This window comes from Myotis myotis, unplaced genomic scaffold, assembly GCF_014108235.1.
Source record: "Myotis myotis isolate mMyoMyo1 unplaced genomic scaffold, mMyoMyo1.p scaffold_m19_p_4, whole genome shotgun sequence".
Classification (NCBI taxonomy): domain Eukaryota; kingdom Metazoa; phylum Chordata; class Mammalia; order Chiroptera; family Vespertilionidae; genus Myotis; species Myotis myotis.
In genome coordinates this window covers 85,938,079-85,965,764 of record NW_023416346.1, presented here as the reverse complement: position 1 = coordinate 85,965,764, position 27,686 = coordinate 85,938,079, and the positions used below count along the sequence as shown (strand labels likewise).

The following is a 27,686-nucleotide window of genomic DNA, read 5'->3' as shown; positions in this document are numbered from 1 at the left end:
TCGGCAAGGTGGGAATAGAAGGATCATACCTCAACATAATAAAAGCCATTTATGACAAACTCACAGCCAACATCATACTCAATGGGCAAAAACTAAAACAAATTCTGCCAAGAACAGCAATGAGACAGGGAGCCCACTCTCAACACTCCTGTTCAACATGGTACTGGAAGTGCAAGCCATTGTGATCAGACAAGAAGAACAAATAAAAGGCATCCAAATTGGAAAAGAAGTAAAACTGTCCTTATTTGTAGATGACATGATATTGTACATAGAAAACCCCAAAGACACCATCAAAAAACTGCTAGACTCAATAAATGAATTAGGCAATGTAGCAGGATATAAAATTAACAACCAGAAGTCTATGGCTTTTCCACACACCAATAATGAATTCACTGAAAGAGAAATTTAAAAAGCAATCCCATTTACCAGTGCAACAACAAAATTAAGATACCTAGGAATAAACTGAATCAAGGAGACAACGGACCTGTACTCAGAAAATTACCGGACACTAAAAAAAGAGATAGAGGAAGACATGAAGAAGTGGAAGAATATGCCATGTTTATGGACTGGTAGAATCAACATCATTAAAATGTCCATACTACCCAACGCAATCTATAAATTCAACACAATTCCCATTAAAATACAAACGGCATACATCAGAGTCCTAGAACAAATTCTCCAAAAATTCATCTGGAATAAAAAAAGACACTGAATAGCTGCAACAGTCTTCAGAAAGAAGAACAAAGTTGGAGGGATCACAATACCAGATATTAAGCTAAACTACAAAGCCACTATTCTCAAAACACCTAGTACTGCCACAAGAACAAACATATAGACCAGTGGAACAGAACAGAGAACCCAGAAAACAACACAAGCCAATATGCTCAATTAATATTTGACAAAGGAGGCAAAAACATACAATGGAATCAAGACAGTCTCTTCAATAAATGGTGTTGGGAAAGCTGGACAGACACTTGCAAAAAAATGAAACTAGACCACCAACTTACACCATACACAAAAATCAACTCAAAATGGATAGAGGACTTAAACATAAGATGGGAAACCATAAATATCTTAGAAGAAGCCATAGACAGCAAAATAGCAGACATTTGTCATAGCAATACCTTTACCGATAGAGCTCCTAGGGCAATGGAAACTAAAGAGAAAATAAACAAATGGGACTACATCAAAAGCTTTTGAACAGCAAAAGAAACCATCAACAAAACAACAAGAAAGCCCACTGCGTTGGGGCTCATAAACTGAATGGCCAGATTATTAGACCACACCATTAGTACTTCGTTGGGCCACCTTTTGCCTTCAATACTGCTGCGATTCTTCTTGGCATTGACTCCACGAGATGTTAAAAGGTGATGCGAAGAATCTGACACCATGCCTGATGAATAGCACTGACCAGTTCTGTGAGATTCGATGGTTGTGGAACCAGCTGCTTGATGTCTCTTTTAACTTCGTCCCACAAATGCTCAATTGAATTGAGATCTGGTGTTTGTGGGACCACATAAGCAAGGTAAAGTCTCCCTCATGTTCTTGAAACCACTACTGCATAATATGAGCACCGTGGCATGGCACATTGTCTTATTGGAAGACACCATCTCCATTGGGATACACCATCAACATGATAGGATGAACTTGATCAGCAATGATACTTAGGTATGTTGTGCTATTTGGACGTTTTTCCACAAGAATTAAAGGGCCCAAAACATGCCAGCCAAAAATGCCCCAAACCTGAGAGAAACCAAGATGGCGGCATAGGTAAACACCGGAGTTTGCTGCCTCACACAACCACTTCAAAAATACAACTAAAAGACGGAAAGGACGTCATCCAGAACAACAGGAAGGCTGGCTGGGTGGAAATTTTACAACTAGAAGGAAAGAGAGAAGCATAACGAGACTCAGAGGAGGTGTGGTGCGAAAGTAAAACACTAAGGTACAGAGGCGCACGCGGAGCGGGCTAGCGGCTGAGGGGGCAGTTGGCTTTTTCAATCGGGAGGAAGTCTCAACCACTGAGCTCCAGTTCCGGGCAAGTCTTTGGGGACCCAGACTCATATGGGAGAAGCGGAACTGTCTGGTATCGGTCGGAAGTCAAGGGCAGCTTTCTCTCGGAGGTGCTTGCAGCAATTACCAGGACACTGAGAAGCAGAGCCTCTGAGGGCAGGACTGAGAGCAGCCATAACTGCTCACTCTGCCCTGTTGATCCCATGGGACCCGCCCTGCCCAAGCCCTGCACAGAGGCTTTTGCTGGGTAGCATCAGCCAAAAGCTAGATTAGCACCTCACTAGAGATCCAGGAGCGACTGTCCCCAGTGGTCAGAGTGGGACCATCCAGTTTGCAGCTTCTCGGACCCTTAAAGGACACACTCGGGGGAGAGACCCAGTGAGCACCAAAGCCGCATTGAAGCAAGTCTTGCCCCGGAGGGGTGTCTCCAGCACAGGAGTTCTCCCACTGCAGACATAGCTGACTCTCACAGCCAATTTGCCTGGAGGTCATTCCCTCCCAGTGTTAACTACAACAATCAAGGCCTAACTACAACAAGACTGTGCACAAAGCCTACAAAGGGGTGCACCAAGATTGTCCTCCTCAGGTAATTGGGGAGGCTGAACACTGGGCCCTAGAGGACACTTGGCACAGAAAACCACTTTATCAACACAGGGAAGCACAAAAAATGCGGAGACAAAGAAACAGGACACAAGTGACAAATGGAGGAAAGCAAACTACTGGATATAGAGTTCAAAACCACACTTTTAAGGTTTTTCAAGAACTTTATAGAAGCCGCCAATAAATTTAGTAAGACCCACGAAAAGACTGGTGAGACCACCGATAAATGTAGTGAGATCCTCAAGAAATCTAGTCAGACCCTCAATGTTATGATAAAGGACCAACGGGAAATTAAGCATACACTGACTGAAATAAAGAATATTATACAGACTCCCAACAGCAGACTAAAGGATCGCAGGAATCAAGTCAACGATTTGAAATAGAAAGAAGCAAAAAACTCCCAATTGGAGAAGCAAAATGAAAACAGAATCCAAAAATACGAAGATAGTGTAAGGAGCCTCTGGGACAGCTTCAAGCGTACCAATATCCGAATTATAGGCGTGCTAGAAGAAGAGAGAGAGCAAGCTATTGAAAACCTATTTGAAGAAATAATGACAGAAAACTTTCCCTACCTGGTGAAAGAAATAGACTTACAAGTCTAGGAAGTGCAGAGAACCCCAAACAAAAGGAATCCAAAGAGGACCACACCAAGACACATCATAATTAAAATGCCAAGAGCAAAAGACAAAGAGAGAATCTTAAAAGCAGCAAGAGAAAGAAACTCAGTTACCTACAAGGGAATACCCATACGACTGTCAGCTGATTTCTCAACAGAAACTTTGCACGCCAGAAGGGAGTGGCAAGAAATATTCAAAGTGATGAATACCAAGAACCTACAACCAAGATTAATTTATCCAGCAGAGCTGATCATTCAGAATTGAAGATCAGATAAAGGGCTTCACAGATAAGAAAAAGCTAAAGGAGTTCATCACCACCAAACCAGTATTATATGAAATGCTGAAAGGTATCCTTTAAGAAGAGGAAGAAGAGAGTCCTCCCGGATTCCTAGAGGTGCCAGAAGTGTCTGGACGAGCTGCTCATTGACTGCTGGTGTCCCCCAGCTGGTGTGGAAGTTGGGGGCCGGAGGTCCCGGTCGGGTTCGGCTCTCGCCCCCTTTCCTACCCGTTCTTCCCCCTGGTCCCTCCGCCATCTGCAGTCTCCCTTCCCCGCCTTGGGCCACGCCCAGTCCTCGCGGTAAGTACCGTTCGCCCTGGCCCGAAGGGCGCTTTGTGGCCAGACCGCCCGCTGCTGGGAACGCCTGAGGTTCTGAGCGGGCCGGACCGAGGTGTCGCCCGGACTACGGGGATCACCACCAGCCGTATATGCGTCCCCAAACTTCTTGCGGGGGAACCTTTCATGAGGGTTCGTTTCTTCATCGCTCATGGATTAGTGGTGTTCTTTGCAGTCCAGTTTATTTGTACTAAAATAGGAAAAGGCTCCCACATTGTCTTTTTACAGCTGTTTCCATCAAGTGAATTACTTTTACCCAGCAATGTTGCATTCCGTCACAATAAAATTCTCATTTTTTAAAAAGACATATTTTGCTTAGGGAAGGCCCAATTATCTATGGAAATCTAATTTTGCTATTACGTTATTCAGCTCTTTGTAGAGAATTCAGAAAGTGGTGGTGGTGCCTGGATAATTGTACATGAAGAAACATTTCTGACATTGGCGGGGCACTGCAGAGCTCAGCCTGATTCGGAATTATCCCGTTTAATAGAAAAACTCACGGAAGGAGGTGCCCCTTTACAACCCGGGTATCTCCTGAGAAATTGCCGCCACTGCCTCCAAACACAGCCCAGATTTTTGTCTTTTGGTTAATTATGCGTATTGTGCAGCAATTACAGCTTTAACAAAGGCAAACATCCTTTGAATTTCTGACGTGTTTAAGTGAAAAATGTGGGTGCCAAAGCATTCAGCCTGTGTTGTCTGAGATAAGCCAAAGTAACACAGTGTTTGCTTCGCCCACCTTGTCTTAATCATATAAACCTGTAAAATATTTTTTCTTGTTTTATTTTTCAGTTCCCAAACATCCTAAATTAGACATAATTAGTCTGAAAAAAGAAAACGTTTCTTCCTCAACCTATTGAACAATTAATGCTCTTACAAACTGAGTTGTGCCTTCAGTAGTTTCCAGGGTTATAGAGTTTGAAGCTACAAGAAGCCTTACAGATTGACTCTTCTAATTTTTAAATCAATAAAGTGACTGGGTATTGTTAAAAGGAGATGTAGGAAGCAGTCTTTATCCACAAGGTGCTTACCAGCTTAATAAATAAAGGTGTGCATACACTGATATGTCTTAACCGGCAAGTGGATAAACAAACATATATTAGAATAAACCACTGATAAAAAAAAAAAAGAAGAGGAAGAAGAAGAAAAAGGTAAAGATACAAATTATGAACAACAAATACACATCTATCAACAAGTGAATCTGAAAATCAAGAGAATAATCTGATGAACAGAATGAACTGGTGATTATAATAGAATCAGGGGCATAGAAAGGGAGTGGACTGACTATTCTTGGGGGGGGGGGGGAGAAGGGGTGTGAGGAATGCGGGAAGAGACTGAACAAAAATCGTGCACCTATGGATGAGGACAGTGGGTAGGGAATGAGGGCGGAGGGTGGGGTGGTAACTGGGTGGAGGGGAGTTATGGGGGGGAAAAAGAGGAACAAATGTAATAATCTAAACAATAAAGATTTAATTTAAAAAAAAATGCCCCAAACCATAACACTGCCCCCACCAGCTTGAAGGGTTGTACTCATGTATGTGGGGTGCATGCTTTCATACTGTTTCCACCAAATTCTCACTCTGCCTTCTGCATGATGCAACTGGAAACGTGAGTCATCGAACCACATGACTTTTTTCCAATGCTCGACTGTCCAATCCTTGTGTTCCTGTGGGAATTGGAGATGTTTTATCTTGGTAACTGCAGACAGCAAAGGTGTTCAAACAGGCCTTCAGTTGTTTTGCTGATACTTGCTCCATGGCTCCAAGTGCCAACAACCATCCCACATTCAAAAGTTATTAAATTGCGTTGTTTACCCATATCTTCAGAAAAAAAAAAAATCACTTCTATTGTCGTGGTAAACAACCTGCTTCCCTAATTATAATGGTCTGGCCCTTTAGCAACTTCATCACGAAGTTATAGCTAATTTGCCTACAAACGTCAGGTGCTCATAATAATCTAGCCACTCAGTGTATTTGTCAATGTTATATCCGAAAAGGGTTTAATCTCCAACATTTACAAGGAACTCATACAACTTAACAAAAGGAAGATAAACAATCCAATCAAAAAATGGGCAAAGGACCTAAATAGACACTTTTCAAAAGAGGACATTCAGAAAGCCAAGAGATATATGGAAACATGCTCAAAGTCACTAATCACCGGAGAGATGCAAATCAAAACAATGAGGTACCATCTCACACCTGTCAGAATGGCTATCATCAACAAATCTACAAAGGACAAGTGCTGGAGAGGATGCAGAGAAAAAGGCACTCTCCTTCACTGCTGGTGGGAATGCAGACTGGTGCAGCCACTGTGGAAAACAGTATGGCGTTTCTTCAAAAAATTAAAAATGGAACTGCCATTTGACCCAGTAATCCCACTTCTAGGAATATATCCCAAGAAAACAGAAACACCAATCAGAAAAGATATATGCACCCCTATGTTCATAACAACACAACTTACAATAGCTAAGATTTGGAAACAGCCTAAGTGCCCATATGCAGATGAGTGTATTAAAAAACTGTGGTACATCTACACAATGGAATACTACGCTGCTGTAAAAAAAAGAAGGAATTCTTACCATTTGCAACAGCATGGATGGAAACTGGAGAGCATTATGCTAAGTGAAATAAGCCATTCAGTGAAAGATAAATACCACATGATCTCACTCACTTGTGGAATATAAAGAACATTATAAACTGTTAAACAAAAATAGAGGCAAAGAAGCATCGAACAGACAGTCAAACTACAACGGGAAGGTAGGGGAGGGTTGGGGGGTAATAGATCAACTGAAAGACTTGTATGCATACAGATAAGCATAACCAATGGACACAAGACACTGGGATGGGGAGCGGGTGAGGGCATGTGCCGGGGGGGTAGGGAAGGCCAGGAGGAGGTTAATAGGGGGGAAAAAGGAGACATATGTACTACTATCTGTAATACTTTAAACAATAAAAACTGAAAAGAAGAAAAAATATAGTGTTTAATCTCTACAGACTTATGTATTTTCCAAATTTCTGTTAATAATTTCAATTCTTTACAATTTATTCAGGTTTGTCGTCTGGCTTATCCTATGATCTCTTTGGGAGGATATTCCATGTCCACATGAAAGGAATATACTCTACTCCTCTTGGGTGAAGGGTTCTAAAAATATCTGTTAATTGATTTATTATGTTGTTCAAGTCTTCTGTATTCTTGTTGATGTTATGTACAGTTGTTCTATCCATTAATGAAAATAGGTTTTTGAATTCTCCAAATATTATTATTTTTTTTTTTTTAAATATGGAACGCTTCACGAATTTGCGTGTCATCCTTGCGCAGGGGCCATGCTAATCTTCTCTGTATCGTTCCAATTTTAGTATATGTGCTGCTGAAGCAAGCACTCCAAATATTATTTTTTAATAATTTAATTCTGCTTCATGTATTTTGAAGTGCTATTTTTAGATGAATATCTACGCTAATAAAAGAGAAACATGGTAATTTGCGTACGACCGCTACCCTTTTCATTGGCTAATCAGCGAGATATGCAAATTAACTGTCAGCCAAGATGGCGGCCGGCAGCCAGGCAGCTTGAAACTAACATGAGGCTTGCTTGCCTCAGTGACGGAGGATCATTGGAGGAAACCAACGTTCCCCGCCTGCGGCTGCAGGCCTCTGAGCAAGCAGTTTAAGAAACATTGTAACAAATACAGCCGGACTTCAGCCAGCAGATTTGCAACATTGTAAGCAAAGGCCAGAAACCTACTTTCAGCCGCGGAGGCCTAAGAGCTGGAGCCAAGCCTCAAGGTAAAGCTGGCCCAGAATAAAAAAAGAAAAAAAAGAAAAAAAGGAGTGGTTGGGAACTTCAGTCACTCCCAGCCTGAAAACAGCCCTCAGCCCCTCACCCAGGCTGGCCAGGCACCCCAGTGGGGACCCCCACCCTGATCCAGGACACCCTTCAGGGCAAACCAGCCGGCCCCACCCATGCACCAGGCCTCTACCCTATATAGTAAAAGGGTAATATGCCTCCCGGCACTGGGATCTGCGTGACAGGGGGCAGCGCCCAAACCCCCTGATCGCCCTGTGGCTCTGTGTATGACAGGGAGCGGGGCCCCAACCCCCTGAACAGCCCTGCTCTGTGCCTGATAGGGGGGAGCTCCCCAACCCCCCCCCCCATGGGCCCTGCTCTGTGTGTGATGGGGTAGAGCCATAACCTCCCCATCGGCCCTGCCCTGAGTGTGACAGTGGCGGCGTCCGAACCCCCTGATCGGCCCTGCTCTGTGGGTGATAGAGGGTGGTGCCCCAACCCCCTGATGGGCCCTGCTCTGTGCGTGACAGGGGGTGGCGCCGAAACCTCCCCATCGACCCTGCCTTGAGTGTGACAGGGGGCGGTGCCCGAACCCCCCAATTGGCCCTACCCTGAGCGTGACTGAGGGTGGCATCACAACCTCCCAATCTGCCCTGCTCTGTGCATGACGGGGCGGCGCCCCAACTCCCCAATTGACCCTGCTCTGAGCCCGACCAGGGGCTGCACCTAGGGATTGGGCCTGCCCTCTGCCACCCGGGAGCAGGCCTAAGCCAGCAGGTCGTTATCTCCCGAGGGGTCCCAAACTGCGAGAGGGCACAGGCTCGGCTGAGGGACTCCCCCTTCCCCCCGAGTGCACAAATTTTTGTGCACCGGGCCTCTAGTCTTATATAATAGAGTTAATATGCTGCCGAAACCGGTTTGGCTCAGTGGATAGAGCGTCGGCCTGCGGACTGAAAGGTCCCAGGTTCGATTCCGGTCAAGTGCATGTACCTGGGTTGTGGGCATATCCCCAGTGGGAGATGTGCAGGAGGCAGCTGATCGATGTTTCTCTCTCATCGATGTTTCTAACTCTCTATCTCTCTCCCTTCTTCTCTGTAAAAAATCAATAAAATATATTTTTTTTAAAAAAGAGTTAATATGCTAATTAGACTAGATGGTGGAACGGCCTTCCAGAATCACCAGTGGGCAAGGGGCAGAGCCACAGGGCTGTGAGGCAGCCGGGACTGTGAATGCCAAGGCAGTCAGGGCTGCAAAAACCTACTCTTGCACTTATTTCATGCATCGGGCCTGTAGTATAATTGTTATACCTACTTGAGTTACTGACTTATAATAAAATGTCCTTCTTGTTTCTAGTAACTATTTTTTATTTAAAGTCCATGTTTGTCTGCTCCAGTTTTATACTGTTTGCATGTTATATCTCATTCTGTCCTCATGTGAATTCTAGCTATTCTCTAATGTTTCATTTCCACTTTAAGAACTTCTTTTGCTATTCATCAGGGCAGATTTTAATGGTTAATTCTTTAAGTTTTTTGTTTACCACAAAATGTCTTAAGTTCTCAGTTTTTAATAGATAGTTTTGTTAGATATATAATATTTATTTGATAGACTTCTTTATAATTTTTTATTCAAGTATAGTTGGGTTTACCATATTATACTGGTTATATGAGTTTCAGGTGTACAATACAGTGATTCAACATTTTAATACGTTACAATGTGATCTCTCCACTAATTCTAGTAATCATCTGTGATGGGGAATATAGTAAATAACACTGTGATAAGTTTGCACAGGGACTTATCACAGATGATAGAATTTTTCAGTACTTTGAATATGTCACCCCACTGTTTTCTGGCCTTTATGGTTTCTAAAGAGAAGTCATCTGTTAATTTTTTTGACAATCTCTTAAACATCATGTCATTTTTATCTTATTATTTCAAGATTCTCCCTATTTTGACGTCTTTCACCAGTTTCACTACAATATGTTTAAGCATGTATCTCCTTGAGTTTGTCTTCCTTTAAGTTTGTTGAATTTGTGGGAAGAGCAGATTAAAATTCTTAACCAAATTTGTTTAGTTTTGGGCCACTGTTCCCCCAAATATTATTTCTACCCTTTCTCTCCTTTTCATCTAGGATTCTCATTATGCATATAACTGTTATACTTGATGATATCCATGGTCTCTGAAGATTTATTCATTTTTCTTAATTATTTTTGGCAAATTGAATAAATTCATCTGTATTTAAGTTACTCTGATTCTATATTCTCCCAGTATACATCTGATGTTAAACCCCTATAGTGAATTTTTCACTTCAATTATTGTACTTTCAAACTACACAATTTTTAAGTTGTTCTTTTATATTAATTAAATGGAAATTTTATTTTTCTATAAATTTTGTAAATATATAATATTTAAAGTAGTTAATTGAAATTCTCTTTTTGAAAGTCCAATGGCTTGGCTTCAAGGAGACAATTTCTATTTATTATTGATTTCTTGTTGACCTTCCTTAGGAGCCATTTTTTATTTCATTGCAGATATAATTTTTTTTGTTAAAAAGTGAACATGTTAAATAATACAATATGACAACTTTGGAAATCAGAATCCCATTCCTTTCCTGTAATTTATTGTTCCTGTTGTTGCTCTTTGTTTAGTGATTCCATGGACTAATTCTATAAAGTTTGTATTTTTTGTCATGTTAATCCACTGAAGTCTCTGGTCAGTTAGCTCAGTGGTCAGCTAATGGTTGGACAAAGATTTATTTAAATGCTTTGAACAAATAAGTCTCCCAGCCTTTGTTGAAGGGCTCTGCTTGTGTGTTGGTATATACCTTCAACACTAAGCCAGGTGGCTTATAACTCTATTTTAGTCTTCAATTCCTACTTGCACAGATCTTTGAGGTCAGACAGAAGCGACAGATTAAAGTTTCCTCAAGTCTTTTCTTGAGAGATACAAATCTAGGACATCAGTGAAGCCCATACATGTCATGACTTTCTAGAGTTTTAGGACTATGTTGCAGCTTTTCAAAGCTATGTACAACTCATTCTCAATTTTTCCTGTTAGGTTTACTGTTCGTCTTCTTGCTTGTTGCTATTCTTTTTGTTTCTTGCTATTCTTCTGTTTGTTGCTATTCAGCTGCCTGAGGCAGCTGAAATGCCAAACAATTAAAACTAATTATTTTTTACAAATTCCCTAAGGAAAAATCCACTTACAGTAAGTCAGATATGACTCAATTCAAATAAGAAAGTCCTATAAGTATTTTTCAGCTCTAGAGGAGTTTCAAACCCATTGTACCCTCTCCAATGGCTGCTGTAATGATCGCTTTTAGAGGTCCCCTGATTGTGTACCTGCTAGTTTCCAAGGCTACTGTGGAGCTGTAGAAAAGAGAATGGAAAAAGGGTAAGTTAAAACACCACAAAAATCACTGTTATTCCAATTATTCAGCCCTTTTCCTTGAATAAACACACCTTATATTGTTACAAATTTTGGTTAATTTCCAGTGCTTTTATTGCTTCAATTAAAGAGCAGCTTTTCAGAGGTTATTTCCTGACCATTCTCACTCAGGTAACTGGGTCATAGATTGCTGTTGTTGTTGCTAATGCTCACCAGAAGATATATTTTTCCATTGATTTTTAGAAAGAGTGGAAAAGAGGGGAAGAGACAGAGTGAAACGTCATTGTGCTAGAGACACATCAATTGTTTGCCTCCCACACATGACACAACCAGAGCCTGGGATACAGCCTGTAATCCAGATACATACCCTTGACTGGAATCAAACCCGTGACTCTTCAGTCCAAGGGCCAACGGTCTAACCAATGAGCAAACCAGCTAGGGCTGGGTCAGAGATTTTTTTATTTTTTAGATAAGTCTTTATTGTGCAGATTATTACAGTTATTCCTCTTTTTTCTCCCCATAGCTCCCCTCCACCCAGTCTAACCCCACCCCATGCCCTTAACCCCCCATTGTCCTTGTCCGTATGTGTTCGATTTTTGTCCAGTCTCTTCCCGCACTCCCCATATCCTTGTCCCACCGAGAATTTTCAGTCGACTCCCTTTCTATGCCCCTGATTCTACTATATTCACCAGTTTATTCTGTTCATCATATTTTTTTATTCACTTGATTTTTAGATTCACTTGTTAATAGATATGTATTTGTTGTCACCTTGTTGTTTATAATTTTTATCTTTACCTTTTTCTTATTCTTCCTCTTCTTAAAGAATACCCTTCAGCATTTCATATAGTACTGGTTTTGTGGTGATGAATTCCTTTAGCTTTTTCTTATCTGTAAAGCTCATTATCTGACCTTCATTTCTAATGATAGCTTTGCTGGGTAGAGTAATCTTGGTTGTAGGTTCTTGCTATTCATCACTTTGAATATTTCTTGCCACTCCCTTTTGGCCTGCATAGTTTCTGTTGAAAAATCAGCTAACAGCCATATGGGTACTCCCTTGTAGGTAACTAACTGTTTTTCTCTAGCTGCTTTTAAGATTCTCTTTTTGTCTTTTGCCCTTGGCATTTAAATTATGATGTGTCTTGGTGTGGTCCTATTTGGATTCCTCTTGTTTGGGGCTATTTGCACTTCCTGGACTTGTAAGTCTATTTCTTTCAGCAGGTAGGGGAAGTTTTCTGTCATTATTTCTTCAAATAGGTTTTCAATATCTTGCTCTCTCTCTTCTTCTCGCACCCCCATAATTCAGATGTTGGTACACTTGAAGTTGTCCCAGAGGCTCCTTCCACTATCTTCATATTTTTGGATTCTTTTTGCTTTTTGCTTTTCCGTTTGGTTGTTTTTTGCTTCTTCATATTTCAAATCTTTGACTTGATTCTTGGGATCCTCTAGTCTGCTGTTGGATCTCTGTATATTATTCTTTATTTCAGTCAGTGTATGCTTAATTTCTAATTGGTCTTTTTTCATATCCTTGAGGGTCTCACTAAATTTCTCAGAGGTTTCTAGAAGGTTCTTGAGTAACCTTATAACCGTGGCTTTGAACTCTATATAGAGTAGTTTGCTTTCCTGCATTTCTTTCATTTGTGACATGTTTCTTTGTCTCCGCATTTTGGCTAGCTCCCTGTGTTAACAGAGTGGCTTTGTGTGCTAGGTGTCCTATAGGGCCCAGTGGCTCAGCCTCCCCAGTCACCTGAGGTGGACACTCTTGGTGCACCTGTTTGTGGGCTGTGTGCACAGTCTTGTTGTAGTTAAGCCTTGATTGCTGTTGGTATCACTGGGAGGAATTGATCTCCCGACCAATTGGCTGTGAGGACCAGTTGTGTCTACAATGGGAGAATGGCTGTGCTGGAAATACCCTTATGGGGCAGGACTTGCTTCAGTGGGTCTTTGGTGCTCACTGAGTCTACCCTCTGAGAGTGTCTCTTATGGATCTGAAGAGTTGTAATCTGGTGTGGTCTCACTTTGACCACTGGGTACACTGGCTCTTGGATCTCCATGGAGTTGTGCTGCAAAGTCAGCCACTGCCTAAGGCCACCCAGCAGGAGCTACAGAGAGATCTATAGATTCCTCCTCTTTGTTTGGGGTTAGGAGGTGCCCAGAAGAGGCATAGCTGTGAAGAAATGCAGGCTGCTGACCAGCCTTAGGCCTTCTTTTGTAAGCTCTGGGGTTCTTTGGCCCAGCTGCAGTTTGTTAGGTTAGGTAGCAAAAGGCCAGGCCATTCATATGCAAAAGCTTCTGCTCACAGCTTGGGTGGGGTTGTAAATTGGGTGGGACGTGGTCTCAGGGAATCAAGGGGCAGATCCAACAGCAATGGTTGCCCATCGGCCCTGCCCCAGATAGGTCCCTGGTCTCTGTGTTCCGCAGCCCCATGCAGGAACAATGAACTCTGCGAGCACCTCTGAGAGAAAGCCACCCTCATGTTCCGGCCCAATGCCAGACAGTCCAGTTTCTCCCAAATGAGTCTGGCTCTCCAGAGTCTCACCTGGAACTAGAGTTCAGAGTAGTCAGGTGTTTGTATCTTCCTCCCAATTGAAAAAGACCACAGAGTACCCAGTTGCCAGCCCATTTTCAGGTGCACGTCCATACCTCCACTCTTCTGCACATCTGCACCCCCTACCAGTCTAGGTGCACTTTTCTCTTTCCCTTTAGTTGTCGAACTTCCACTCAGCCATCCGGTGGTTCTGGATGATATCTGTTTTGTCGTTTAGTTGTCGTTTTGATGTGGTTATGCAAGGCAGCAAGTTCAGGTGTTTACCTATGCCACCATCTTTGTTCTTCTCCCAGAGAATTTTTTCATACATACTTTCAATTAACAAGGGCTTCAGAATTGTTAAATCAATTTAAAATTAAGTTACTGAGTCAGAAAATCCCACTGCTTAATGTATGGCTTCTAAAACAGCGGTCGCCAACCTTTCAGACCTCAGATACCACTGGTTGGCAACCGCTTACTCTAAAAGGTCATATAAGTTCATGAAATTGGTGATTAGAAGACTTTAAAGGCCCACTGAGATCCATGGCAACAGGCAAAATGTATTAGGAAAGTCAAGGTTGTTTCTGCATTCTGGTAAACTCTTGTCTGAAAGACTCAGACTTTCACAGATCATCTATCTTAATTCAACTACGTCATTTTATTCATGAAGACTGGGGACCAGAAATAGAAACTGACATATCCAAGGTCCACACCAATAGCTGCACAATCAGAAGGGGACTCCAATTCAATGCTCTAACTGCTTTAAGTTAACCATGTGTTGCCAGCCATTGCCAAAGAACCTATGCTATATACTCTTCCCTATCCAATTGCCCCCAATGGTATGTAGTTTCCCCAAAAGGTTTCATATTCATTTTTCTTTGTTCATGTATATAGTGAGTAGGGAAATGCTTCACGGACTAATGCAGGAGGTTTGGACCATGGTTATTTCTGGCTTATAGTCATGAAGTCTTATAAGGCCTCTTGCTGCTATATTTTAATGAAGCATCATGGATATTATAGCACTGTCTGAGAACTAACATTGTGAATGGATCTCTAGAGTTACTGGAAAGAAATAAAAGCTTTAGTAAAATCAGCCTATCCCTTAGAGTGTTGTAGGAGAGAACAGCCATTAAACAGCAGGGAGAATGAGTTCAAAACTTATTCTCTCTTCAGATAAGAGGAACAGTGACTGAGAAAACTGGCTAGAAAGGGAAGAAAAAAGGCCTGCATAACCACCACTGCCACTACCAGCACCACCATCAACAACATTCATTGCCCCAACATAACTACAAAGCATGGCATACAAAACTGACTACAGGGAACATTCCTGTTTAAGAACATCAGAGGAAGAATTACTCTGTTCTACTTCTGAGGAAGATTGTGAGAAACCTTCACCCAAAAGACCTGCTATTCCCTCTGATGAATTTAAGGAAGGGAGGCTTCTTGGGCTGCATTTGTCCAGCTAGGATTACAAGTACACACAAAGGTATCTTCTACATCCTCAATTTTGGGATCAAAAGATACAATGAGACAACTGAACATGTGAACAGCCAAGAATTTGCCAGCAGCGCCAGGGTCTGCGACCACACACGCGAACAACCGAACCTTATGCAACAGCCCCAGGCACCATGACCACTCCAGCGACCGCACAAGCCGCGAAAGCCCATGACCACCAGAGGAGCAGCCACCGGATACAACCACACAATGAGCTGACGACCTGCAACCCCCAGCCCCAGGACAAGCAGCTGCCCCACGAGCAGCCAACACCCGCAACCACCTGAGGAGAAGCCGCCGCATGTGACCACATGAAGAGCAGACCCCCCGCGACCCCTCAAGGAGCAGGTGCTGCCTGCGACCGCACAAGGAGCAGTTGCCCCGAGACCACCCAAGGAGCAGCTGCCCTGCAACAGCATGAGGAGTGGCTACACCATGACCGCCTGAGGTGCAGCTGCCACCAGCAACTGCCTGAGGAGCTGCCAACACCCGTGACCACCCAAGGAGCAGATACCAACCAACTCTGCCTGAAGAGCAGTTGCGGCCCACGACCAGGAAACCCACCACCAATCCCATGCTGAAGCCACAGGCCCCACGCAACTCTACACCTAGATCCCTTGGTGAGTGCAAAAATGGGGAGACAGAAGGACAATCTCCAAAGGAAAACAAAGGATGACTCGCCAGAAAAGGAACTAAATGAAACAGAGGCATGCAATAAGTCAGAAAAAGAATTCAGACTAAGGATCATTCCGTTCATAAACCCAATGGATGAGAACATCAACAACCTATATAAGAATCAGGAGGAAATAAAGAGTGATATAGCTACAATAAAAAACAATATGGAAGCTTTCAACAGTAGACTAGGAGAAGCAGATGACTGAATTAGCGAATTAAAAGACAGGGAAGAAAAACACACCCAATCTGTACTGCAATTGGAGTAAAAAATTAAAAGACAGGAGGAGAGCCTGAGGGAGACTGTGACAACATGAAACAAAGCAACATACATATAATAGGGGTGCCAGAATGACAAGAAGAGAAGCAAGCGTTAAAAAAAAACCTATTTAAAGAAATAAGTCAGAAAACTTCCCTGATTTGGGGAAAAAAAAGTTACACAAGCACAAGATGAACCCCAGAAGACCCAAACCAAGACAGGTTTTACTTACAATGGCAAACATTAACAACAAACAATGTTAAAGGCTGCAAGAGAGAAACAGAGAGTTACCTACAAAGGATCCCCCATCAGATTATCAAATGATTTCTCAACAGAAACACATCAGGCCAGAAAAGAATGGACAGAAATTTACAAAGTGATGCAAAGCAAAGGACTGAATCCAAGAATACTCTATCCAGCAAGGTTATCATTCAAAATTTAAGGGGAAATCAGGAGCTTCACAGACACAAAAACAAACAAACAAACAAACTAAGGCAGTTTATCACTACCAAGCTAGCAATGCAAGAAATGCTAAAGGGACTGTGGTAAAAAGAAGAAATAGAAATGGAAGAAGGAACACAGACACAAAAAAATAAAAATGGCTACAAACAAATAAATATCAATAATAACTTTAAACGTCAATGGCGTAAATGTCCCAATCAAAAAATATCAAGTGGCTGAATGGAAAAAAAAAACACAAAAAAAAAACACATGACCCATATATATGCTGTCTACAAGAGACCCACCTCAGAACTAGAAACTCACACAGACTGAAAGTGAAGGGATAAAAAAAGTATCTTTTGGGCAGATGGAAATGAAAAAAAAAGCTGTGGTAGCAATATTTACCATATCTGAAAAAATAGACTTCAGAGTGAATGCTATAACAAGAGATAAGGAAGGCCACTTCATAATAGTAAAGGGATTGATATAACAAGAGGATATAACTCTGGTAAACTTACATTCACCCAATGCAGGAGCACCTAAATACATAAAAAAGCTGCTGGAATATATCAAGAGAGAGATCAACAGTAATACGATCATAGTAGGGAACTTTAATACACCACTGATATCACTGGCTAAATCCTCTAGACAAAAAAATCATCAAAGAAACAGCAATCCTAAATGACTCATGAGATCAGATGGACTCAATTGACATCTTCAGAACATTTCACCCCAAAGCCACGGAATATACATTCTTCTCAAGTGCACATGGGACATTTTCAAAGATAGACCACATGTTGTGTCACAGGCAAAGTCTCTCTGAATCCAAGAAGACAGAAATAATACCAAGAATCTTCTCAGACCACAATGGCATAATATGAGAAATAAACTACAGTAAAAACAATCAAATAATTCAAACACGCGGAGGCTGAATATCATGCTATTAAACAATAATTGGGTTACCAAAGATATGAAAGAAAAAATTAAAAACATCCTGGAAATGAATTACAATGAAAACATAACAATCCAAAACCTGTGGGACACAGTAAAAGCAGTCCTGACAGGGAAGTTCATAGCATTACTGGCCTACCAAAAAACAAAACAAAACAAAACAAAAAAGTTGTAATAAATAAACAAACTCAACAACTTAAAGAATTAGAAAGAGAGCAACAAGGAAAGCCCAGAGTGAGCAGAAAGAAGGAAATACTAAAGATCAGAGCAAACATAAATGAAATACTGACCAAAAAAACAAACAAACAATACAAAAGACCAATGAAGCCCTAGCTAGTTTGGTTCATTGAATAGAGCGTCAGCCAGCAGACTGAAGCATCCCAGATTCCATTCCAGTCAAGGGCATGTACCATGGTTTTAGGCACATCCCCAGTAGAGGGTGTGCAGGAGGCAGCTGATCCATGTTTCTCTCTCATCAATGTTTCTAACCTCTATCCCTTTTTCTTCCTCCCTGTGAAAAATCAATAAAATATATTTTAAAAACAGATCAATAAAAACAAGACCTGGTTCTTTGAAAGGATAAACAAGATAGATGAACCTCTAGCCAGGCTCACCAAGAAGCAAAGAGAGAGGACCAAAATAAACAAAATCAGATATGAAAGTGGAAAAACAACAACAGACCCCACAGAAATACAAAGGATTGTAAAAAAAAAAAAAAAAAAAAACACTATGAACAACTATACTCCAACAAACTAAACAACCTAGAGGAAAAGCACATATTTCTAGAAAAATACAACCTTCCAAAACTCAACCAGGAAGAATCTAAAAATCTCAATAGGCTGATAACTATGGAGGAAATTGAAGCAGTCATCAAAAAGCTTCCAGCAAACAAAAGCCCGGGCCAGACGGTGTCACAGGGGAGTTTTACCAAACATTCAAAGAACTAAAACCTATCCTTCTCAGACTATACCAAAAAAATCAAGAGGAAGGCACACTTCCAAGCTCTTTCTACGAAGCCAGCATTACCCTAATCCAAAAACCAGATAAAGACACTACAAAAAATGAGAATTAAAGGCCAGTATCCCTGATGAACATAGATGCTAAAATTCTCAACAAAATACTAGCAAATCGGATCCAGCATTACATTAGAAAGCTCATAAACTATGACCAAGTGGGATTTTTCCAGGGATGCAAGGCTGGTACAATGTCTGCAAATCAATAAATGTGATACATAACATAAACAAATTGAGAGCTAAAAATCACATAATCATATCAATGGATGCAGAAAAGGCATTTGACAAAATCCAACACCCTTTCCTGATAAAAACTCTCAGCAAGGTGGGAATAGAAGGTTCATACCTCAACACACTAAAAGCTTTATATGACAAACCTACAACCAACATCATATTCAATGGGCAAAAACTAAAACCATTTCCCCTAAGAACAGGAACAAGACAGGGATGCCCACATTCATCACTCCAGGTCTACACAGTACTGGAAGTGCTAACCATAGCGATCAGACAAGAAGATATAAAAGGCATCCAAATTGGAAAAGAAGAAGTAATACTGTCCTTATTCGCAGATGAAATGATGTTGCACTTAGAAAACCCTAAAGACTCCATCAAAAAAACAACTAGAACTAATAAATGATTTTGACAATGTAGCAGGATAGAAATTAACACCCAGAACAGACTATCCAACCTATGAGGGAAGGCGGGGGGGTGGGGGGGGTGAGGGGGTAAAAGATCAACCAAAGGACTTGTATACATGCATATGAGCAAAACCAATGGACACAGAGAGGGTTGTGGGGGTGAGGGCACGTGCTGAGGAGTAAAAGGAAGCTGGGGAGAGGTTAATGGGGAGAAAAGGGAGACTTAAGAAATACTTTAAACAACAAATAATTTAAATTAAAAAAACAACAACTAACTACAGTACTCTTCAATAATGTCTAGCAGTCCCAGAGCATTAAAAGGAGAGCCCAAACACCAATCAGAAAGGATATATGCATCCCTATGTTCATAGCAGCACAATTTATAATAGCTAAGATTTGGAAACAGCCTAAGTGCCCATCAGCAGATGAATGGATTAGAAAACTGTGGTACATCTACACAATAGAATACTATGCTGCTGTAAAAAGGAAAGAACGCCTACCATTTGCAACAGCATGGATGAAGCTGGAGAGCATTATGCTAAGTGAAATAAGCCAGTCAGAGAAAGATAAATATCACATGCTCTCCCTCATTTGTGGATTATAATGAACAACACAAACAGATGAACAAAAACAGATGTAGAGACAGAGAAGCATCGATCAGATGCTCAAAACTCAGAGGGAAGCATAAGCGATGGATGTAGACAAGAGGGGGTGAGGGTGAGGGCAGGATTGGGGAGATGATGGGACATTGGGGGGATAAGGACACATTTGTAATATCTTAATAAATAAAGGGGGGGGAAAAGAAAAATAAAACAAAAAGGAGGGCCCAGCAAAAATTAACTATCCCTAGAGAATTTCAAGAGAAACAATAAAATGCTAAGAAAATGGGGAGAAAGGGAAAGTCACTATATAACATGCTTCTCAGGTCTTACATTATTTTTCATTATCATTTTACTAATAAGAAAACTGAGGTTCAGCAAAGTTAAGTATTTCATAATAGTAGCATGCACTGTTTTCCAAAAGGGTTGTAAATTTCCAATGAAGGATGATAATATGAATCAAAAGGTTTAAAATTGTTTATACCCATTTAGCCAATAAATTCACTTCTGGGAAACCACACCTAAAAAATAATCTTGAATACAAGGGGAAAAACCTTTGTACCCAAACGTAGGATAATGAATAATAGAAAACAAATAATGTCCAATGATTGGGGACTGATTAAGTACATCCACTTAATGGACTATTATTAGAGCCATTAAAAAGGAGAAGTACAGCCCAAGTGTTCATCAGTAAAGGAGTAGATTAAAAAAAACTGGGGAACATTTACACAATGGAATACTATTCAGCTATAAAAAGAAGGAACTCTTAACTTTTGCAATAGCATGGATGGACCTAGAGATTATTATGCTAAGCGAAACTAAAGCCAGGCAGAGAAAGACAAATACCATATGATCTCACTTGTATGTGGAATCTACTGAACAAAATATACTGATGAACAAAATACAACCAGAGGCAAACTAACAAACTGACAGAAATCAGAGAGGAGGGGGACTGAATTAAAGACAGTGAAGGAATTATCCAAAGAACATAAATACATAGCCCATGGACACAGACAACAGTGTGCTGATGGCCAGAGGTTGAGGAGGAGGCTGGGTGGAGGTGTGTAAAGGGAGGAAAATGGGGGATTATCTGTAATAGTGTCAACAAGAATTTTTTTAAACGAAGTACACAAAATTTTATAAACACAGCAAAATACCTTCAATGGAACATTAAATGAAAAAATCAGAATACAAAATATTGTACATAAAATGTATACATTATTAATGAGGCAAGTTAGTATGAAAATTCCTTGACAAGTGGAATAGGGAAACTGAAACATAGCTGAAAAACAAACTGGCTGAGCAATTTACAGCCAGCAACAGAAGGCCACCAGCTTAGAAAGCTCCAGGTGCCTAGCATTGAGCAAAACTGGGAAAACAAGGACCTTGCCTCCAGGGTAACCTTTCCTCCCTAGAGATAACATCTATGCCTTGGTTGTATTTCAGCTCCAGGCCCAGAGAAGCAGCAAAACCAGACTAGCAAAGGACAAGGTTGAACTCAGGATCAGCTGCTTTGACTAATGACCTCCTGCCCTGTTGCCTACCTGGAAAGCTGATGAATATCCTATTGAGATCCTCCCCTGGGACCTCCCCTAAAGTCTCCACCTTTAAAAGATTTTAGGACTAATGACCCATTGTGCTCTCCCTCCTGGGAGGATTCCCTTTCTGCTCTCCCTTCTCCCTTTTTTCCCCCCACAGTTGTGCATCTTCTAAACTCTAAGGGATCCCAGGAGGCATGCAACCAGGGCAGCAATGGGTAGGGCCAGTTAATCCAGGGCCAACCCCCGAACCTATCTCTAAAGCCCCTTTTTTTCTGACTCCCCACCAAAGCTCATTTCTTTCCTATAACATTTTCAGAGAGCCAAGGCAGCCCCATTCCTAGGCTCTCCTTTTGCTTACACTATCATATGCGCGTGCTTATTTCACTGTCCCCAGTTTTAATAAACATACTTCCAAAAATCATCTGGACTCATGAAATCTTTCCTGCATGAAGTCAAGAACCCACACACTACTGGCTAGCCCTAGGCAGACCCTCTCGGGGCCAGGTCCCTATTCAGTAATATCACAACTATATATAGAAAAGTATGTTCAGATTTTTTAAAAGGACTAGAAGGAAATAGATCATAACAATATTTGAGTGGAAGAGATGATTAACAATCCCACTTAAACTACTTATTAGCTACATTATCCTGGGCAAGTTTCTTTACTCCCTTAGCCTCAGTCTACCTCCTTAGCATTGCTCTGAAAATTAGATAATGAATGCAAAGCATTTTGCACGTAGTACATGCTCAGCAAATTACAGCTATTTATATTCTGTTTACTCTATTTCCATATTTTATAAGGTATGTTTACATTATCTATACTAATAAAAGGATAATATACTAATTAGACTGGGAGAACTACCAGGAGACCTTCCGGATGTCCTTCCAGACAAAGCCATGGTGGTGGGGCCAAGGTAGAGGCTGTTAGGGGTGATCAGGCCAGGAGGGGAGGGCAGTTGGGGTGATCAGGCCGGCGGGGGGGGGGGGGGGCAGTTGGTAGCAAGCAGGCCGGCAGGGGGGGCCAGTTGGAGGCGAGCAGGCTGGCAGTAGGGGGCAGTTGGGGGCGATCAGGCCAGCCGGGGGGGGGGGGAGTTGGGGGCAACAGGAAGTAGGGGGCAGTTGGGGGTGATCAGACCAGTGAGGGGGGGCAGTTGGGAGCGGGCAGGCCGGCAGTGGGGGGGGGGGCAGTTGGAGGCCAGCAGGCCAGCAGAGGGGGCAATTGGGGGCAATCAGCCTCACAGGGGGACAATTAGGGGTGAGCAGGCCAGCAGGCAGAGTGGTTAGAGGCAATCAGGCAGGCAGGCAGGTGAGCGGTTAGGAGCCAGCATTCCCAGATTGTGAGAGGGATGTCCCACAGGGATCGGGCCTAAACCAGCAGTTGGACATCCCCCTAGAGGTCCCAGATTGGAGATGGTGCAGGCCGTGCTGAGGGACACCCCCTCCCCCATGCATGAATTTCGTGCACCGGGCCACTAGTCCCACAAAATAAAAGCCTAATATGCAAATTATCCCCTCGAACAGGAGTTCAACTGAGAGTTCAACTGCTTGCCATGACGTGTGCTGACAACCAGGGGGTGGCGCAGAACATGGCAGGCATCAGAGACATGGCACTGGCAGCAGGTGGCAGTGGAGGCACTGCTGGCCCCAATGGGCGCCGATGAGAGCGGGACCATGGTGGGATGGTGGAGCAGGTGAGCGGGCAGCACCAGGCCAAGGCAGGTGTGAGCAGGGGCCCGATTGCCCTGCTGATCACCCCACAGATGGTGACCAGTGGTAGCAGTGGGGGTGGGGCCACAGCACAGCTCCCAGGTGCTGAGGGAGCCAGGCAGGGGGCCCGGCCCTGATCAATTGCCCCACAGTTGGCAACCAGCAGCCAGCAGGCCCTGATCACCTGATTGGGGCTGGGGTCTGGGCTGGGTCGGGGAACTGGGGGTGGGTGGCAGTAACCAACCTCCTGCGGTGCCCTGGCAGGGGTCTGTGACCTCTCACAAGCTACCTGGGGGTGGGGATGATGGTGAGGTGTAGTGAGAATGTAGGGTGTCTGCCGAGCTTGCTCTCACTCCCCCTGCTACCCTCCCCTGGGACACCAGGGCTCACGTGCCAGGGAAGCCCCTGTGCTCAGGAGCCTAACACCCACAAGGAGCCTGCCCCGCACCCGTGCGGCCTCTTCCAGGTGAGCCAGGCCACAGCCACCAGGACTGCAGGGGCCAGTCAGGCTCCCGGTGGGTTCGCCCAAGAGCTGTTCTGCGAGGCCGGCAAGGAGAGTGCATGCAGCCCGCTCGGCTTCTGTGCAGTGCTGCCGGGTGGCCCAGAGGTCCATGCTGCACCCTGGCCTGTGAAGTCTGGCCAAGCTCACCGCATCTCTGCATTGGGACTCAAGTGCCATGACTCAGGTGGAGGGGGGCGCGCAGGGGCCCAGGGGCCCAGATGCTGCCCAGAATCCAGAGGTCAGCTGGGACCTGCCCTTCCACGCCAGACACTTGTGTTTCTATCACTGGCCAAACCTAGGAACTGTACCCGTGAAGAATTTCGTGCACCAGGCCTCTAGTTACATTATAATGCAGAAATACCAATAAACTCAATTTTTATTTTTTAAAAACAGAAAACTGCGTAAGACTATACAGCTAATAAATAGATAGGTCTGGATCTAAACCCAGATCCAGGCAAATACAAAACCACATACCTAAATCTTGTCATCTCCCCATCTATAAAAATAAAAGCGTAATGTGCTAATTAGACTGGACAGCCGAACGGCCTTCCAGACATCCTTCCAGACAAAGCCATAGCAGCGGGGACCGAGGCAGAGGTGGTTAGGGGCAATCAGGCAGGCAGAAGAGCAGTTAAGGGCGATCAGGCAGGCATGCAGAGTGGTTAGGGGCCATCAGGCAGTCAGGCAAGCAGTTAGGGGCGATCAGGCTGTCAGGTAGAGACAGGGGCGACCAGGCAGGCAGGCGAGCAGTTAGGGGTGATCAGGCAGGCAGGCAGAGGGGTTAGGGGCGATCAGGGAGGCAAGTGAGTGGTTAAGGGCGATCAGGCAGGCAGGTGAGTGGTTAGGGGGCAATCAGGCAGGCAGGCAGGCCAGCGGTTAGGAGCCAGCGGTCCTGGATTGAGAGAGGGATGTCCAACAGCCAGTTTAGGCCCGATCCTGCAGGGGTCCCGGGTTGCAAGAGGGTGTGGTCCGGGTTGAGGAACCTCCCCCCCATACCCCCGCAAGTGCATGAATTTTGTGCACCAGGCTTCTAGTACATATGATAAAGGGTTAATATGAAAAATATATAAAATACTCATACAACTCAACAAAAGGAAGACAAAAAATCCAATCAAAAATAGGCAGAAGACCTGAATAGACATTTCCCCAAAGAGGACATACAACTGGCCAAGAGACATGAAAAAGTGCCTCTAGTAAGGAAATAATGAGCCAAGGTTTTAGAAGAGTTATTACCATTGATATAAGATGGTGTTAGGGGCAGAATAGAGGGGAGAGCTCAGAGTACACAATTAGAAAGTCAGTGGGACCTTTACGGTGGAGCAAGAGTGAATGGCAGATGCCTAAAGCCTAGGCCTACTAAAGGATGTTTCGGAGAAACACATTCACTTCAATTGAACTCCCTATCCACAATCAGGAATATGATGGGATTGTTTTGTACCACTTATTTTCCCCTGCCTGGCACCTAACCGATAGGAGAGTATAAAAACTCTACGAGAATTAGAAAAGGTGGTACTCATGCCTTGCATTCTCCTCAATCTGTGTGCATGATATCTTTTTCAGTCAAATGCTCCCATGGGAACTCAGAGGGCCCTGAGAGCTGGTACTTTCCTTTGAAAGCTCTCTGGGTTTTGCTCTGCTTTGTGAATACTAGACCAATGACAGTGTTGAACTTTATCTGAGCTTGGGTTCCAGGAAAACAAGAACTGTTAAGAAATCCCCACCTTTTTGTGTTCTAAAGGTGGAATGTTTATCTACAGGTCAAAGGTTATCTTCAATAGATATATTGAAAGCAAAAGCAAGAATAGAGGGGGAACCTTGAGATTAAATGGGACTTAAAAAGCATTATAAAAAAAATTTAAAGAAATTTTAAATAATGGTGGACAGGGATGTGATAAAATCCCTTGGGTGATAAAATCATAAACAGTCACAAGGAAAATATTATTATGAACATCAAGAAAGTGGCCAGCTTTGACTGGAAGAAGGCAGTTGTGACTGGCACTTGGATAGGCTTCTACAGTGGCTGACAAAGTTCTATGATGTGGGTTGTGGGGTATATGGGTGATTCAAAAATAACACAGTAAGCTATGCATTTATTTTAGGTGGTTTCCTATATCTGTATTCTGTTTTACAATAAAAAGTTACAAATAAGACACACAAAAAGCAACTAAACTGCAAAGAACCACCAGCCCTCACATTTTAGAACCATCGCCATATTTCCTCATGATTCCCATAACCCAAGTTTCCTTTCTTTTCTTTGAAATTTTCCTTATTAATGAAGGTTTTCCACATGGTAATAGTCTGAATAAAACCACATCCTTAAACTGTTCAGTATGCAGTTTTGGCACTTTTGGTTTTATCGTCTGAGTTACACAGAAAGCATTGTCAAATTATAATGAATATTTAGACTTCCTACTTTAAATTTGTATGGGTAAAATATTTTAATATACATATTTCAGAGAGAATTGTCAATGCCCTCACTGTCCATGATGAGTTTCTATTTATCAGAGTTCTGGTGTGCTTTGTGTGATATTAGAAAGCAAAACAGTATTATCAGTTGTAGTTAATTGTTTAAATAATAAGTTGATTGCAACTTACTTTATTTAATTTAAATTAGCATCTGCAAATCAGTGGTTTCAACTGCAGATTAGGTGAGCAGTTAGGAGCCAGCATTCCCGGACATCCCTCTCACAATCCCGCCCAGTCACATCACTCACTCTATGGAATCTTATTAACATACAGAGTTTAGGACCAACTCAGATGACTGATTTACCTGATAGTCTTGATGTATTCTTGGTATATTCTAACTATATGGTTGGTACATTATGTCAATATTAGTAGGTATATATGAAGAATCTTCTTTGTAAAAAAATTTTTATCCTTTTATTGTTGTTGTTAATCCTCACCTGAGGATATTTTTTTCCATTTATTAATTAGAGAGAATGGAAGGAAGGGGGAGAGACAGAGAAAGAAACATCAATGTGAGAGAGACACATCGACTGATTGCGTCCCGCACATTCCCTGACCAGGATCGGGGATCCAGCCTGCAACCAAGGTACGTGACCTTGAGTGGAATCAAACTTGCAACCCTTCAGTCTATAGGCCAACACTCTAACCATTGAGAAAACTGGCTAGGGTATATTCTTCCATTTTTATAAATCAGATAAAATATCTCCTCTTCTTTTAAAATACAAATAATTATGTCTATTAATATTTTGATTATAATACTTTTTTTAGATTGACCTTTTTTTTGCATGCCTCAGTAACAATCCACTGTCATTGTCAGTTGTATTATTATTCTTGTAATAACTCTCATTACATCTTTTATTTTTAAAAGTGATCACTAATAAATAACCACAGCCATTTATATCTTTCCCTCATCTACAGATATTTTTTGTCTTAATGTAATGTATCCCTAAAAGCACTTGCTATTGGCTACAAGCCAAAGTATTATACTGTTAACAAAAATTAACGTTTGTAATGAATTTACTGGGGAAACATTGGTTAATAAAATTACATAGATTTCATGTGTACAATTCTATAATACATCATGTGTATATTGCATTGCGTTCACCATCCCAAATCAAGTCTCCTTACATCACCCAATATCCTCTTCTACCCCCCACCCTCATTCCCCTCTGGTAATCACCATACTATTGTCTATATATGAGTTTTGCTTTTGTTTTGTTTTTTATTTATTTTAACAAGAGGGGAAGGGTAGAGAAAGAGAAAGAAGGAGAGAAAGAGCCATTGATCGTTCCCCAAATGGGGAACAAACCCCCAAACTAGTATGGGCCCTGACCAGGAATCAAACCAGCAACCTATAGGTATACTGGATGATGCTCCATTATACTAAGCCACACCAGCCAAGGCGGTTTCCTTTGTTGTTGTTGTTTTATTTTTTGCTTAATCCCTTCAAACTTTTTCACCCAGCCCTGAAAACCCCCTCCCCTCTGACAGCTGTCAATCTGTTCTCTATGAGTCTTTTTCTATTTTGTTTGTGAATTTTGTTCATTATAGTCCACATAGGGGTGAAATCATATGGTATTTGTCTTTCTTTGACTGGCTTATTTCATTTAGTATAATGCTCTCCAGGTTAACAGATAAAGGACTTTTTCAGAACCCCATGAAAAAGGACTGTACCAGGTACTTGTGACCATATCAACAATCAACTGAGTGAGATCACACCAATAATCAACTGAGTGAAACTACTAACAATAGGTAAAATGGAACAAGAATTAATTACTTAGGATTTAATGAACTGATGAAGGATGATTGATGGTTTAGTTTGGAATATTACCAGTGTAATAATCCTATCTTATAAAAGAGAAACATGG

The 27,686-nt window shown here is 42.3% G+C and overlaps 1 protein-coding gene and 1 non-coding gene across 4 annotated transcripts in view; both read right to left on the bottom strand.

Moving 5' to 3' along the window:
* Nucleotides 1-27,686, bottom strand: part of OPHN1 (oligophrenin 1) — a 604,444-nt gene that overhangs the window by 433,426 nt on the left and 143,332 nt on the right. The window lies entirely within an intron of this gene.
* On the bottom strand, nucleotides 7,117-7,223 carry LOC118654785. Its single transcript, XR_004967053.1, has one exon. It is a non-coding gene; the product is annotated as a U6 spliceosomal RNA (small nuclear RNA).